This window comes from Neofelis nebulosa, chromosome 8 (assembly GCF_028018385.1).
Source record: "Neofelis nebulosa isolate mNeoNeb1 chromosome 8, mNeoNeb1.pri, whole genome shotgun sequence".
Taxonomy (NCBI): Eukaryota; Metazoa; Chordata; class Mammalia; order Carnivora; family Felidae; genus Neofelis; species Neofelis nebulosa.
Window position 1 is genome coordinate 132,067,897 of NC_080789.1, and position 13,931 is coordinate 132,081,827.

The window sequence follows — 13,931 nt, forward strand, 5'->3', positions numbered from 1 at the left end:
ATCATACATATGCATTGTATGTACTTTTGTATGTATGATATTTCACTATGTAAAAGAAAATAAGCATTACCAGTATACAGCTACTTAGGTAGAATACCCAGTAACATTAATTCAAAAAATATTTATTGAATGTCTATTCTATGCCAGACACATTCTTGGTCCTAGGACATGGTGGGGAAACAAGACAAAAATTCTCACTCAAATAAATAATTTTAAAAACATAGGATATATAGTAATGTTAGGTAATGATATTGCCATGAAAAAAAAACAAAGAAGGTTAAGGGAGAGACAAAAATGTGTTATTATTTTAGGCAGCGTGGTAGGGAAGGCATCTCTGATGAGATGATGTTTGAGCAGAGACCCGAAGGAAGGTGAGGAGGTGAGCCTCGCAGGTATTGAGGGATTTGGGAAGAGCTCTCCAGGCAGGGGAAACAGTATGTGCAAAAGTCCCGAGGTAGGAGTGAGCTTGGAGTGCTCTGGAAACATCATGGAGGCTGGCAGGCTGGAGGGCAAGGGCTGAGGGAGAGGGTGGCAGGACGGCGGCTAGGAACACCGCCTCACAGGCTATGGCAAGGACCAACTAAGTTCAGAGAGAGATGGGATGTTTGGAGGATTTTGAATAGGAGGTGTTAGGATCTAACTTAGCATTCAAAGGATCACTGTTGCTATGTGGAGAATAGTGTGTAGAGAGTCAAGGTAGACCAGGGGAGGTCTTGCATTATTCCAGGTGAGAGAAGCAGTGACCTGGACTTTGCTGTAGCAGAAGGGGTCGTGAAAGATGGTCGGACCCCAAAAGTAGAGCCTAGAATTTGTCAGGGAACATGGATAGGATGTGGCATGGGAGGCAGTAAGAGGAATCAAGGGCACTTCCAAGTTTTTCCCTTAGGAACACTTGGAGAAGGAGCAGGTTTGGGGAGAGAATCAAGAGTTCTGTTTGGGGCCACCTGGGTGGCTCAGTCGGTTGAGGGTCTTGATTTCAGCTCAGGTCGTGATCTCATGGTGGGTGGGATCAAGCCCAGCATCAGGCTCTGCACTGACAGTGTGGAGCCTGCTTGACATTCACTCTCTCCCTCTCTCTCTGCCCTTCCCCCCGCTTTAAAAATAAATAGGCAAACATGAAAAAAATAGTTCTGTTTTAGATTTGTTAAATTTGTGATGCCTGATTAGACACTCAAGTGGAGCTCAGGTGGGCAGATGGATGTGCAAATGTGGAATTCGAGAGAAGATAGGGCCGTGTTTAGGGAGACTACTCAGCCTCACCATTGCTTCTCCTATCAGTGACTGGTGGAAAACTCAAAACAAATGAAACGGATGGAGACTTTATGAACACTGGTGGTCTTAACTACAATATTCATGTAGAGGTGCTAAAACTTCCAAGTGAGCTGCCTAAAATGGACCGATCCGCTGTATCTGATCCAGAAATCGTGTTACTGGGGGACAGAACGGAGATGACACGGAAACTCTCTGGAAGCTTTCCTGCGTGGCACTATCCACCACTACCAGACGATTCAGACCACGCTCAGGTGCTGCTTGCTTCGACGACCTTCTAGATAGCAAAAGCACAGCTCTGGGTGCCAACACGCAGGCTGTTGTATTTTAGTTTTTCTCCCAAAGTCCTTAAGCGCTGTGGGTTCTGTCCTTCTGCATCTGATGCCATACCCCTTGCCAAGTGACCAAGGGAGCCCCTAAATGCAGTGTAGTACTGCACGCAGATAATGACAGTATTGCCTGTGACCGTGACAGCCCCTGCCCTGGGTACTTGGCTACCTCTGACCTTTGACACACCAGCTCTGGGCAGCACACATCATTAAAGGTGAAAGCAAACATGGAACCTGCTGGCTCCTGGGCTCAGGCTCTTTTATCCTCAGTGTGGGTCTCTATCAGACACGTTTTTACCCTAGGTCTTGAGCAGATTCTCTATAAAAGTATCTAGTCTAGATTTCAAAATGAACATCAAACATAAATGTTCTAGAAGTTCAAACAACAAATCCTCACCTAGGGCACCTGGGTGGCTCAGTTGATTAAACCTCCGACTTCGGCTCAGGTCATGATCTCATGGTTCGTGAGTTCAAGCCCCGCGTCAGGCTCTGTGCTGGCAGCTCGGAGCCTGGAGCCTGCTTCGGATTCTGTGTCTTCCTCTCTCTCTGCCCCTCCCCCGCTTGCACTCCATCTCTCTCTCTCTCTCTCTCTCAAAGATAAATATTAAAAAAAAGAAGGAGAAGAAGAAGAAGAAGAAGACAGTGGAAGATACTTAAAAAAAAAACAAAACCAGGGGCGCCTGGGTGGCGCAGTCGGTTAAGCGTCCGACTTCAGCCAGGTCACGATCTCGCGGTCCGTGAGTTCGAGCCCCGCGTCAGGCTCTGGGCTGATGGCTCGGAGCCTGGAGCCTGTTTCCGATTCTGTGTCTCCCTCTCTCTGTGCCCCTCCCCCGTTCATGCTCTGTCTCTCTCTGTCCCAAAAATAAATAAAAAACGTTGAAAAAAAAAATTTAAAAAAAAAATAAATAAAAAAAAAAAAAAAAAAAAAAAAAAAACAAAAAACCAAAACGCTCGCTTAACCTGGCAGAATCTTTTCTCCATTTTCCCAAAGGAGGAGGGCAAAAAGAAGAGGCATGATGGAGCCTTGTGACTCTTCAAATGATCTCAGAGTACTCTTGCTGTGGAAGGATGAAAGCCTTCTTGAGGCATCCAAGCCCAAACACTCCCCTGTAGTTTTGCATTCAAATGAACTAATGAGATAAGCCCCCCTGGTTCAGTTTCCTGTCTTTGGTTATAATTGCTGTTGCAGTCTTACTAATCATTTCCTGCAGTTTTTCCTTCTTTTGCTATGGGAAGTATTAATGTCTTTAATTTTCCATTCCTTCTTTGGCCTGGGGAGTCTGTTAAGAGAGGATTTCTTATTCTCTAGCCTGCCTTTCTCAGCCATAAACAATTTTCATTTTTCTAGAACAGACTTTTCTAGGTTCCTTTTTAATTCGAACCTTCACTTTTCTTTTACTTTGTTCTAAAACGAATGAGAAGCTTACAATAGCCAGAGTTGAATCCAAGAATTTGAGGCTCTTTGTGATCTCTTTTCCATCATTTTCTCTCAAGAGTCTTTAACTTGGGTTTCTAGGGGTGTGTCAGTCCCCTGAGATTATGTGCAACCTTTTGTGCTTATATGAGTAACATTCCCCCCAAGCCCCAGTAAAGATGTCATAATTGTCATCAGGTTTTCAATACATGCTACTAAAATAAACTCAGAAACCTTGAGGGGCCCTACTTAATCATTCTGGGGATTATTGCTTTGGGCAAATCTGGTGACCAATCCTTACCTACCTGAGAACAAAGAGAAGATCATCTCAAGAATGTAGGAAAAAGGCTACCTTCCACACAACATTTGAACTGCAAATTTACTTTTCCCCAACTCTTCCTCCTTCTACAGAGGCAGGAGCTGCTTTCTTAAAATGGTAGATGATGCGCCCAGAGTCCCAGAGCTAAGCAGTTGTAGAGGTAGGACTAGAGTCTATGTCTGGTTCTTGATTCTGTTCACCCTCCACTTTCCATCACCAACAGCAAGGTGACCGCTAATACTCCATAATATTCCACGCTGAAGCAAGTTAATTCTAAGTACCTAAGTAAAAGTAACCTAAGTGGGGAGGCTGGGTGGGCTCAGTCAGTTGGTTAAGCATCCTACTTCGGCTCAGGTCATGATCTCACAGTTTGGGAGTTTGAATCCTGCATCGGGCTCTCTGTTCTCAGCACTGAGCCTGCTTCAGATCCTCTGACCCCCTATCTCTGCCTCTCCCCTGCTTGCATTCTCTCTCTCTGTGTCTCTCTCAAAAATAAAAACATTAAAAACAATAATTAAAAAAAGAGAAATACCTAGGTAATATTTAGTAATTGAAAAGAAACCTTCTGAGCCATGTAAAGGGTGTGTATGTCATAAACTCAGGAAATCATTTCTTATCTTTCCCAGCCTACAGAGAACATTCCCGTGTGTATCGTGTACTGCAGACATTACATTGTGAGCTACCTCTTTGTGTCCATGCTCCTCATTTCTCCCAGGGTTTTAGGGCCTTTGAAGACGAGGACTTCCTATTGAATGGGTTTCTATGTCAGCGAATTTGGCACACAGGCCTTTTAGTAAGGCAGATGTTTGTGGAAGGATTAGCACTATTTGCACATTCCATTACACTTTTAGGACATTATCTAGCTGTCACCCTTGTGCACCATAATTCATAAGCTCAAATGCCTTCGAGGGTCAGGCAGGTAATTTAAATTAATGAAGCAAAACAAGTGTAGGGCTCTGGGGGAAGTGGAGAAAGTGGACAACTGGGAAATGTATGCTCCATCCCATTTAATGTTTAAGAAAAAGCACTTTGGAGGCCAACCTTCCAGCTATGGCAGCATAAAAAGGTCCAGAGAACCCACTCCCCACAGAACAAGTTGAAAACTGGAAAAAACAAACCAAACCAAACAAAAACCCAGTCATTTTTGGGCCCTGGAAATTGGCCAAAGGCAGATAACAAATTGAGAAGCATTTACTCGTGAAAAATAGCTAGAGCTTCAGGAAGGAATGGCGGGGCCTGTAGCCTTTTTGTCTGTTCTGCTACTATCCCTGCCCTCCTCCCCAATTCTGTCCCCAGCTTTATCAGCAAGGGGTGACCAGAAAAAATAAAACAAAAAAACAAGTTTGCTGCCAAAGGGAGCAAATCAATTTTGGGCAGAGGGCGAAAGGCTGCAGTGTGGACAATAACAGAGGACTTGGCAGGAAACTAATGGGGAAACTTCACTGCACTGCAGGTGTGACAATGTGCTCCTGGTTGGGGTAAGCAACAGACCAGCCATAAATTTAACAGGAAATCTTGGAATGGGAGAGCCGTAGAAAGACTGAGATGGGCTCTCACACATCCCCGACTTCCTGGGAACCTACGTGCATGTGCATGAGAGACCCCAGACAGCCCAGCAGAAAGTGAAAAACAAAGCAATTTAGCACTGGCTAAACCTCAGACGCCATCCCCAACCCTCACACGCATCTATGTACGGGATGGAAGCTTCACGGGCCTGTGGTGTTGGAGAAAAACCTCTGCCCAAATTCACTGGCTGACCATTGGGCCACACAGAAGCAGGGAAACCCCTAGGAAATAAGGCTAAGAAATAAAAATAATAAGAATAAACCTACACACACACACACACACACACACACACACACACACACACATATCAGTAGCTACACAAATGTGGGGAAGAGAGGTTCTGCCATTCAAGTGCAGATTAGTGTCAAATGATAAAATGAAACCCTCAGGAAAAGAAATCAGAACCCAGAGTTACTAAAATATTACCTAAAACAAATATTACCTGAAACTTTCAGTTTTCACCAAAAAAAAGAAAGAAAGAAAGAAAGAAAGAAAGAAAGAAAGAAAGAAAATTGTAAGACATGCAAACACATAGCAAAGTGTGACTCATACTCAGAAAAAAAAAAGCAGTGAATAGAAATTGACTCTGAGTGGGACCAGATGTTGAATTTAGCAGATTAAGGCTTCAAAACAGCTATTTAAAATAGGTTCGAGAAACTAAAGGAAGCCATATTTTAAAAATTAAAGGAAAATCTGATATTAAACAAATATGGAATCTCAAAAGGAAAATAAAAACTATAAAAGGGAACTACACAGAAATACTGGATTACTGAAAAGTACCAATAATCAAAACGAAAAATTCACTAGTGGGCCCAGGAGCATATGTGGGATGGCAGAAGATAGAATCAGTGAACCTGAAGATAAAGCAGTAGAAAGGATATAATCTGCAAAACAGAAAAAAGATAGAAGAAAAACAGATCTTTAGAGACATGGGACAATATTAAGCACACCACAATACATGTAATGGGAGTCTCAGAAAGAGATGAGAAAAGAGTGGAAAATATCTGAATAAATAATGACTGAAGATTCCCAAATCTGATGAATAGCATTAACCCACAGGCCCAAAAGCTCAATGAATTCCCATATCATGAATACAAAAAGAACTACACCTAGACACATTATAAACAAACTGCTTAAGGGCAAAGACAGAGGGGTGCCTGGGTGGCTCAGTTGGTTAAATGTCTGACTTTGGCTCAGGTCATGATCTCACGGTTCGTAAGTTCAAGCCCCACACCGGGCTCACTGCTGTCAGCACAGAGCCTGCTTCAGATCCTCTGTTCCTCTCTCTCTCTGCCCCTCCCCTGCTGGTTCTCTCTCTCTCTCTCTCTCTCAAAATAAATAAACTTGTAAAAAAAGACAAAAACGAAGTAATCCTGAAGACAGCAAGAGGAAAACAACTCATCAAATACAGTACAAAACTATGAATGGCTGACTTCTCATTCAAAGGAGACCGGAGGCCCTGGAGGGAAAGCTTCAGAATACTCAAACAGAAAACAGATGTAAGCCAAGATCTCTTTATCTGGCAAAACTACTAATGAAAATGAAGGTGAAATAAACATATCCCTGGATATTACCCAAAGACCCTGATGGAATGTGTTGGTAACAGATATTCCCTGTATGAGTAAGTAAATGATGTTTTTTAGGCTAGAATTAAATTACACCAGGTAGTAACTTGAATCCACACGAAGACATGAGGAGCTCCAGAAATTGTGTAGGTGCGTAGATATAAAGACTTCATGGCTTTGTTTCTTGCTGTTTCTCCAGACCTGGCACAGTGCCTGGGACATAGGACGTCCTCAGTGCATACTGAGTCAGTGAATGCTATCCTGCCATATGCAATATATCCATCTAGGAGTTGTCTTAAATACTTTTCACAAGACAGGGTATAAGTAATTAAATTCATTAAAAACTATTACTCTTGAATAATACATGTTAGAGAGGGTGGGTTCAGGAGATAGGAGTTATTATGTACCTGATGGTCCAGGTACACAGGTGCATATCCAGTGAGAAGCAGTTGATATGTGATGGAAAAAGCATTTGATCACCTGGCAAAGCTCTTTCCCTGACATGGACCTGATTCTTGATGCTTTTCTCGATGCAGTCTGGGTCCTCTGTGTTACAGAAATCTTTCTTGGGAGAAAAAAAATGTATGTGATGTGCTTAACACAGTGTTGGCAATGTGAGAACTCTGTGGAAATGTTATTAGGAATGATATAATAAGGTCTTCTGGTCAGTCCTACCTTGAGCCCAATTTCATGACACCACATAATTCTTCCAGGAATTAGAAATACCCAGATGGTAAGACACATCCTCTATCTCCAACTCTTGGCTTGGAACTTCCTTAGGGAATACAAGTAGACCAGCAGTTTATGCGAACTTGGGGTGCTAATTCAGCCTGGACATTGGGCAGAAGACCGACTTTGCGTGGGCTTTGCTGCTTAGGGCAAGGGCTAAGAAAACAACTAAGAAAAGCCTTTTCTTGAGGTTGGAACAGGGCCCAGAAGTATGTGAGCAGTTCGATACGTTGGGCTGGCCTGAGTGACTGATGACACCCAAATATATACCCTCCTTCTTTCTACAGAGTACAGTGGCTTCTGTCTGCACACAGGCAGCGAATCCCCAGAAGAGACACCTGGCTGAATGCCTGTGGAAAGCTTCTAAGCACCAGATTCCTGAAGAGATGCCTCTTTCAGGTGTCTTCTGATAAAAGACTTTTCAGTGGGAGGCCCAGGCTTGCCTCTGTGCAAGAACCAGAATTCTGAGGATGTTAGCTGCATTATTCTGCTCAGGCTGCCATAACAAAGTACCTCACACTGGGTGTCTTAACCAACAGAAGTTTATTTTCCCACAATTCCGAAGGCTGGAAGTCCAAGGTCAAAGTGTTGGCAGGTTTTGTGTCTTCTGAGGACTCTTTTTTGGGGGCACCTGGGTGGCTCAGTCAGTTACTCATCCAACTCTTGGTTTCGGCTCAGGTCATGATCTCGCAGTTTGTGAGTTAGAGCCCCACATCAGGCTCCGTGCTGACAGTGTGGAGCCTGCTTGGGATTCTCTCTCTGCCTCTCTCTCAAAATCAATCAATCAATCAATCAATCAATCAAACTCAGGACTCTTTTTGTCCTTGGCTTTAGACAGCTTTTCCCTGTATCCTCACATGGCCTTCCCTCTGTACCCGTCTATGTCGGAATCTCCTGTTCTTGTAAGGACACCAGTCATGTTGGAGTAGGGGCCGCCATATGGCCTCATTTTATCATAATTACCTCATTAAAGCTCTGTCTCCAAATACAGTCACATTGTGAGGCACTGGGAGTTAGGACTCCAACATATGGATTTGGGACATTGAAGTAAACAGAGGGGTCAACGCCACTTAAGGTTGTAACTTACTGGGCAAGACTAGAAGAGTGTACAAAAGAGTGTTTTTGAGGAGAAAAGGAGGATTATGTGCAGGAAATGTCCTAGAGGCTCTGCTTAATGAGACCTCACTGAAACCTCCTTAACCCTCACTTAAACAGCCACCTTACAAGGCAGTTTTTCATCTTCTTGTGTAGTGTTGTTTCCCTTTCCTTTTTGACTTTTCTGTCTTATTCTGATGGTGGTTGTTAAGTCTGCTAAAGAACATAACTTACACTTGTTCACTCTCATTTTGAAGTTTTCTCTTGCATTCACTGAACCGTGGTAAAAATGCATATAAACCTGTCTGCTGAGTCCTAATTTATTTCCCTGAAATGCAATGGAATACTCTTTAGCTTCTCCAAGTGATGGCGTGGTCCTGCCCGGATGTGACGGAGCTACATTTTGGGACTGGCAGTTGTGCAAGGGGGAAGCCCGGGGTTGTGCTTGTGTGTGTGCTGGGGGGCTGGGAGGGAGGGGGGAGAATTCTCTGCTGAGTTTTGTCTGATGTAGTGAACAGATCAGGCATCTGCCTTGTAAGTTGAGACCCCGAGCATTTAGTTGCTGCCTTAACCCTTAGTCCTACACAGACACAAGTATGACATGCCTGTGGGACCAGCTACCTGATTTGCAGGGCCCGATGGGAGATAAGGGGCAGCAGAGTGTTACAGCAAACGTGAGGTCCTTCTGAGCGTGGGCCCTGGGGGACTGCCCCCATTACATGCCTGCGAAGCCAGCCCGTGTAAGGAGAAGGACTTTTCTTTTTTCTGTTGTTTTAATTTTTAAATTTTATTTAAATCCAAGTTAGTTAAAATATAGTGTAATAATGATCTCGGGAGTAGAATTTAGTGATTCGTCACTTACATATAACCTGGTGCTCATCCCAACAAGTGCCCTCCTTAATGCCCATCGTCCATTTAGCCCCAAACCCCTCCAGGAACCTTCAGTTTATTCTCTGTATTTAAGAGTCTCTCATGCTTTGCCTCCCTCTGATTTTATCTTATTTTTCTTTCCCTTCCCCTGTGTTCATCTGTTTTGTTTCTTAAATTCCACATATGAGTGAAAACATATAATATTTGTCTTTCTCTGACTGACTTATTTCACTCAGCATAATACCCTCTAGTTCCATCCACGCTGTTGCAAATGGCAAGATTTCATTCTTTTTGATCCTGAGTATTATTGAGGAGGACCTTTCAGTTGATTATTATCCCCCTCCTAGACTAGAAGATCACCTATCTTCATTTGGAGAATCTGCATCATTCACTTCAGGTTGCCATTAAACCTTTCTCAGCTGGATTTCTCAGAAGACGCCACACTATCAGGAAAATCTGGCCTTTGGCTCCATGGTTTCTACTCTTAGTTTGCTTGATGCTGGGGCACTGGGGGTGAGGTTTGGATTCCTGATCATAGCTAACGCCCTTCTGTCTCCTTCTGCTGCCTGGCTCCTCCTCTCAGAGGTCCGCAGCTTGTCTAGGAGCAAAGTTGTAACATCACTGGGATTCTGTCACTCCTGCAGAAGAAGGGGGAGGAGCCCCGGACAAGACCCCTGAGGCTCGCAGGATGCCTGGTGTGTGTTTTCTGGTCATAGTGCCCTTCTGTTTCTTCTCTAGTCAAGACTTCTTGGCTAAGGGGTTCTGAGTGAGATAGGTGCCAGCCCTCCCCTGTCCCTGTGGACACTGCCTCTCTTGTCCTGGCCTCACATGGACCTCCCCATGCTGTCAGTTCAGCCTGCTTCTCCTCCTGATTCCCTTATCTGTTGGTTTCTGATCAATATGGGCAGTACACAGTTGCATTAGTCCCGGGGTTGCTCCCGGGGCCTTGTAGACACCGAGGGGTTTCATTCCATCGTACTCAGGCTCCCACGAGCTACACCAGAAGCAAAGCAGAACTATCTTCAGTCCTGGAGGAGGAGTGTACCCCCCAACCCTTTTCAGTGAACCACCAAGATACATCTTGATCCAAGGGGCACCCCCCTTCTTTCTGCGGAGTTAGGTAATATGGTGGGGGGTATGTGGTACCAGGGATATATGGCATGTGCACAATGGTAAACCACCACTTCAAGAGGAAATCCTCTGCTCTGTGTAACCCAGCTGCTGTCTCTGCTGTCTCAGAGACGACGTAGACTCTGAGGGGCCCAAGCAGATGGTTGGGGCAGTGAGGACCCGAGATCTGTAGGGGTCCCTGGGCCAGAAGTCAACACACCTGAGTTCTGGTCCCGTGAGGTAGGCAGAATAATGGTCGCCCGAAGATGTTCAATTCCCCAAACCTGTGAATGTTACCTCATGTGGCAAAAGGGTCTTTGCATAGGTGATAAAGGGTTGTGAGACGGGAAGAGACGCCTGGGTTACCCAGGTGGGCCCAGTATAATCACAACTGTCTTTATAAGGGGCGGGGAGGTAGGAGGGTCAGAGCCAGGGAAGGAGATATGAAGAAGGAAGAAGTTGAAGCAGGGTTGTGGTTGCTGCCTGGAGTCACAAGCCAAAAAACATGGGTGGCCCCTACAAGTGGGAAAAGGCAAGGAAACAGGTTCTCCCCTAGAGCTTCCAGAAGAAATGCAGTTTGCCAACACCTTGATTTTACTGCAGTGGAACCCATTTGGACTTCTGACCTCTAGAATTGTGAGGTAATGCATTTGAGGGTTTTTTTAATCACTAGGGTAGCTGTAACTTGTTATAGCAGAACAGGAAGGGAATATACCCTACATTCGCCATTAGTGAGCTATTTGATTCTTGGGAAGGTAATTCCTTTTCCTCGGTCCCAGATACTGTATTTTAGGCACAGTCAAGCATTTAATAGAAAATTTAAAGGAGCAGGATGCTCTTATTGATTGAAATCATATGTGGAAGGTCAGTGTGAATCAGATGGGTGCAGCTTCTTGGCAAAGTTACGGACCCACTGGGTAGTGCAGACAGAAGGGCGTTGGGTCTCAGGCTATCTAGTGCTATTGACTTTCCCTGGTGGGGAGCCTGGGCACTCTGTGGATTCAATTGGTTGACAACCTTTGACACACACACACATCAAAAAAAAAAAAAAAAACATTGGAGGGGCGCCTGGGTGGCTCAGTTGGTTAAACATCCGACTCTTGATTTTGGCTCAGGTCATGATCTCCTAGTTCATGGGTTCGAGTCCCACGCTAGGCTCTGCTCTGAGAGTGCAGAGCCTGCTTGAGATTCTGTCTCCCTGTGTCTTTCTCAAAATAAATAAGCATTAAAAAAAAACTTATTGGAATTAAGTAGAATTTAAACTTACTGTTGATATTAGTAAGGCTTACGCCTGTATTTTATCTTGGGTGTTATATACAACTCATAAGAATAGAGCTCTTGTTCAAGGCATTTCCAATTCTTCAAAGGTGCTCATTTTAAATCCCTACCCCTCCAGGAACTTAAGCAGGGAGATGGTGCCCATCCCTCTCGTATGAATAGCCATTAATGCAACACATCTAGAAAGAATCACGCTAATTTTTCTTTGTTACCGAAATGGACTTCTGTAGCCTGCCAGCATCCTCAAAGTGTTCTTGGGGAAGATCCTTTTTCCCTGGATGTTTCCTTTTGACTTTCTTCTGTTGCTCTTGGAGGCTAGCCAGGATCTTGTGCACCTCTCTGTGGCTCTTGGTTTCAGATGCTTAATGTTGGGGACATCCTAGGACACTGTGCTCAGAAAATGGAATGGGTAGGCACTTGGGTGGCTCAGTTGGTTGAGCATCTGATTCTTGATTTCAGCTTAGGTCATGATCCCAGGGTCATGGGATCCAGCTCCATGCTGAGTATGGAGCCTGCTTAAGACTCTCTCCCCCTCTTCCCCTCTCCTCCTCTCTCTGAATAAAATAAAAATTAATAAAAATAAAAATTTAAAAATGGAAAGGGTAAGTAAGGAGAGAAGCAGAGACGTTTTCTTATTGGCACTAAAATGCTCTGGGAGGACACCAAGGGCAATATAAATACAGCCTGTGAAATCAAAGCATCATTTAAAAAATAAACAAGCTCAATAGGCTAGGATTACTACTCCCTTATGAAAAGCAACTTTAGGACTCAAAAAAACAAACACTAAATTGGAGGAGGGTTCTTGAATGTGAACTTGACTGTGCTGTACAGGAAAATGTTCTACTTGGTCGCTTCATGAAGAAATACACAGAGTGATATAAAAGGAGAAATATGTTACATAGAATATGTATTTTCTTAGTGTTGACATAATGCCTATTAATCGGTGGAGGGCCTTGTTAAAATCGGGAATTCCTGTGTTCCTCCAGACGCAGTGATTCTGCTTCAGCAGGACTGGAGTGAAACACTCCTGGTGATTCTAAATGGACCGTCCCAGGCGGAGATTTTGACAATCCCCAGCGACTGTATCTGAGCCACCAAAGTGCTCAGTCCAGAGATTAAAGTCCACTCTTGGAAATTCATTAGCAAGGACCCTCACGCATCCTTCTTTTTGTTTCCCATGCTGCGTTCCTTCTAAAATATTTTATCAGGTGACTAAGTAGTCCGTCTAGTAAAAGCAAAAGTATCTGTTGTTGTTAGTGTTGTACAATATTATGCTGGGTAATGGTAACTCGAAACACATTGCAGTCCAATCAACCATTAGATTATTCTTTCTGAAATTAATAAGCTTTCTGTTCTCTCTGCTCATTTAAAATCACTTGAAGAGTCAAAGGTTTACACATCAGAAGATGTGAGGTTTGGGAAGGCCAGGAGAACCACTGACATCGTTCACAACCCTTTTGAGTATTCTAGGGGACTTCCTTTCTTAGGTCATAGTTCATAGGTCGGGCTCCCCGCCTCAGCCCTTTGCCTTATTCAGACCTCAGTCTACCGGGGCGAGCCTACCTTTCCAGGTCTGGGCTCTTCTCAGTCACTCTGGACATCAGCAGGACTCCGGCCTCTCGCATCCTGGAAATAAACCTTGTCACTGCAAGGAGAGCAGACCAGCCCACCCCTCCACCTGCGTCCTCTGTGCTCTCCTGTCCGGCGGCTATTTTCCCTCTGCACCTCCTCTTTCTGGTTTCCTGCATAATTGGCCTTCTAGGGGAGGAAAAAATAATTGTCCCTGTGTTTGTGGCTGAGACCCCTACAATAAAGGTTAACGAGAAAAACAGGTTTATTAACATGTAGACCTCATGTATACATGGGAGACACCCTGGGGTGTCTCTCCAGATACCATCCTAATAGGGAAATTGGGGAGGACGTAGGCCCCTTAGGGGAGAGCAAGTGATTATCGGAAAGGATGAGGGGTTTTAGAAGAACAGATGGGAGTGTGGCAGTTTGTGACAAAGTCTGGGTGTGTCCCCTGCTGTGATGAGAGCCACTCGTCCCGGTTGATGAAACTCCCAGGGAAGGGATCTAGGACACTGAGTTCCTTTTGGAGAATCTGTTCGTAGGCAGATAAGAGGAGCTGGGAGAAAGCCTCTCCCTACATATGCTGTTTTTCAAGTGTCTAGGGCTTAAAATAATCAATATACCGAGGCGGCAGGTTTTGAGGTGCCACGTCCTGAACTTCTGTTCCTATTTCGGGCAGCGTATTTCTGCTACCCTTCAGTCTTGGTCTCTAAGACGTGTGCTGGCCCGTGCGGGTGGGGGCATTTGGGTGTTACAGGTGGACTGCTTGTGGGCAGGGCCTTGGCACTTGCCACTCCTTCATCTGAGCGGATGCA

The 13,931-nt window shown here is 44.6% G+C and overlaps 1 long non-coding RNA gene across 4 annotated transcripts in view; it reads left to right on the plus strand.

Annotated features, from left to right (window-relative positions):
- Window positions 1-8,591, plus strand: part of LOC131483597 (uncharacterized) — a 31,137-nt gene extending 22,546 nt beyond the window's left edge. For all 4 annotated transcript variants that reach the window (XR_009247793.1, XR_009247792.1, XR_009247794.1 and 1 more), the window contains one exon: window positions 7,479-8,591. This is a non-coding gene — a long non-coding RNA (uncharacterized LOC131483597). The remainder of the gene's footprint in view (window positions 1-7,478) is intronic.
- The last annotated feature ends 5,340 nt before the right edge of the window (window positions 8,592-13,931 follow it).